Source organism: Anomaloglossus baeobatrachus, assembly GCF_048569485.1.
Source record: "Anomaloglossus baeobatrachus isolate aAnoBae1 chromosome 7 unlocalized genomic scaffold, aAnoBae1.hap1 SUPER_7_unloc_2, whole genome shotgun sequence".
Classification (NCBI taxonomy): domain Eukaryota; kingdom Metazoa; phylum Chordata; class Amphibia; order Anura; family Aromobatidae; genus Anomaloglossus; species Anomaloglossus baeobatrachus.
In genome coordinates this window covers 832,469-835,369 of record NW_027441816.1, presented here as the reverse complement: position 1 = coordinate 835,369, position 2,901 = coordinate 832,469, and the positions used below count along the sequence as shown (strand labels likewise).

At 50.6% G+C, this 2,901-nt stretch overlaps 1 pseudogene; it reads right to left on the bottom strand.

The window, feature by feature from the left end:
• Positions 1-2,256: 2,256 nt before the first annotated feature.
• LOC142259406 (U2 spliceosomal RNA) lies at positions 2,257-2,463 on the bottom strand (annotated as a pseudogene).
• Between the last annotated feature and the right edge of the window lie 438 nt (positions 2,464-2,901).

The following is a 2,901-nucleotide window of genomic DNA, read 5'->3' as shown; positions in this document are numbered from 1 at the left end:
CGTGATTGAACCGTGATTAAACCGGCCGTTGCCGGCAACTGTTGTCCCCGTAGGGACTGTGCAACCATTGCGTAAGGAACTGCTTACGGACAAGCCCGAGAACTTGCAGGGCAACCACAAACTTAGTGCAATGTAAATAAAAATGTTTGTTGGCTTGACACCGTTACCGCCTCCGGAGAGGCTGATTTGGGAGGATGGGCCTGGAGGAAAGGGATGGCCTAGGCCCGCCACTACCGTAACCGGTGGCGATCCTCCGGGGGTTCAGGGGTCCCCTTGGACGTGGGCCCCCTGAAAGAGACAGAACCCGCTCGGGCAACTTGGTGCTGGACTGGGGTCAAGGGGTGCTGCCCGCTTCTTAGGGGCAGCATCAGGGCCAGGTTGTTTGGGTGGGAGAAGAGCGGAAGCTGTACCGTTGTAAAATGTTTATGATGCTTTTACATGTTTTACCGTTTTATTCTTTTTCAGTTGTGAAAATAAAACCGGTGATGGACGGGCAGCCCGCGGACGGTCTGCATTTTACTATAGGGGAATGTGGCGCCCTGGACAAGCCAGGTCGTCACAGGTACTACACCAACACGCTCTACACTCCGGCTAGGCACACCGAAGCTAAACACAAATCCTAGTTGCCTTCCTCCAGGGGCTGATGTCCACACCAGGGGGTGGCCCAGGCGGTTGATCCCACCCACCGAGGAGTTCACAGTCCTGGAGGCGGGAAAAGGAGTCAGATTAGAGATCAGTTTTGGAGTTAGAGAAGTGAAGAGGAGAGGAGACTGACCGTGTCCGTGTGTGTGGCCCGGGCACTCAGCAAGGTTGGCAGACGGTGGTGACCTTCTGCAGGAGAGGCTGATTGGAGTGAACCGTACGGACCGGGGATGGGCGGTGGCCCGCCGGTACCAGATCGGGGAGTGAAGAGAAGCCAGCACCATCCGGCAGGGCCTACGGACCCCGACCAGGCTAGGAGTCGCCGTAAAACCGGTCAAATCCGTTAGCGACAGGAACCTCCAGGGTTTCCCAGCAGTCAAGACCCGATTGAAGGCAACAGCTCACACCGTAGAGGGAAGCACAGTCACCGCCAAGGCTACAGTTCCCAGGGCCAGAGCCTGCGGGCAAAAGGGGCTCCCTCAGCATCCATCCAAGCTGGGGAGCGGGTTACCGGTGGGAAGCCCGCTAGATTTTGGGGGAATAAAAGGGGTCCACCACCACATCCCCACAGGTGCACACCCACCCATCAAAGAGAGCTATAAGCCAATACCACCTTCACATTGCCAGTGTACCAAGGACATGTTGAGCAACATGAAGGCGGCTGGGGTTATCCGTGACAGTTGTAGCCTTTGGGCAGCTCTGTTGATCCTGTTAAAAAAGAAGGACGGCACCACTCCCCGTATTGAGGAATCGCTAGCTGCATTGAGAACTGCAAATTATTTTTCTACCCTTGATCTCACTAGTCACTATTGGCAAGTGTCCGTTGCTGAGGCAGACCGGGAGAAGACCGCCTTCGCCACCCCTATGGGTCTCTGCGAGTTCAAAAGCATGCCCTTCGAGCTGTGCAATGCGCCAGGAACCTTCCAGAGGCTGATGGAATGCTGCTTGGGACAAGATTTTAGGGTGTATAAAAAGGGAGATTAGATCCCGTGATCCCAACGTATTGTTACACCTCTATAAATCACTTGTAAGGCTACATCTGGAATATGGGAACCAGTTTTGGGCTCCACATTTTAATAAGGACATTCAGAAGTTAGAGTCAGTTCAAAGGTGGGCAACTAGACTACTACAAGGAATGGAAGGCCTCCCATATGATGACAAGTTGAAAAAGTTATGAAGTGATTATTGGCTGCAATGGGGCTTTCTGGCTGGTGCCAGCCTCTCTTCTTAGCACACAGGAACCACAATCCCTACACCATGCTTCAATGGATTCTCTCATCCCAGCCCAGTAAAACTACATATTTTACACAGTCATAAGCAGCCAAAAGGGATCTATTCTATTCAATTGCAAATGATCTAGATAAGACTGAGAATAAGATACTGCACGGGACATAGCAGAGTTGGTCAAGTTGAGTGGAGATGAGTTTGCTATTTGGCACAGCTTTTTGCATCAATAAAGCAAGTAAAAGGTGTGAAAGATAAAAAAAGGGTGAAAGTGTGAAAAGTGAATTGGCCAAATTGAGGTGCATATAAAGTTTTTGCTTTCTTTCAATTCACTAATGGGGCTCATTTGAATCAGGTGAATTGAGTTCTGCTTTTGGAAACTGGGTTAAGAAGGGGTGCACCGGTCCTGGAGGTACTGCAATACCAGGTCAATGCGTGGAGTGGACAGAGCAAGATTTTTTCCATCTCCTTGTTCTAAAAATCCATTTAATATATGGTCCCCAGAGAGGGGACGTATCAGATATTAAACTGATAAGAACAGATTTAATTTTTTTTTTTTTCTGTTTATCAGTAGGACTTCAAAATAACAAAGGTGATCGCCTCCCGTTGCCTGGGAACCGTCCAGGCACAAGAGGGCTATGTGTCACCAGAAGGCGCACACACTTCCTCAAGGCCGGCAGACGTGCAATCCCAGGCACCTTCCAGTACCGACCAAGGTAGCGTCCTCCGAAACTACACTTGATCTTAGCCAAAAGGCCGAGAAGCTATAACCCGAATTGGTTACGGCCTTGAGTGGCACCCTGGCCTATACCGGACACATCTTAGGGAGAGGGAGACAAACCCACGCCTACAGAAGACATTTTGTCACCCAAGCCAACCCTTGAAAAGGCTGTTTTGCAGAGCAAAAACAAGAAGAATGGTGCTTTTTGCAGCCGCCGCCCACTGCAATGAATCTGAATAACTCCTCCTTTTGGACACAAGCACCTCCCCTCCCCCTTGCAGTCTTTCCAATTCATGATACAAAAAGACGGACGG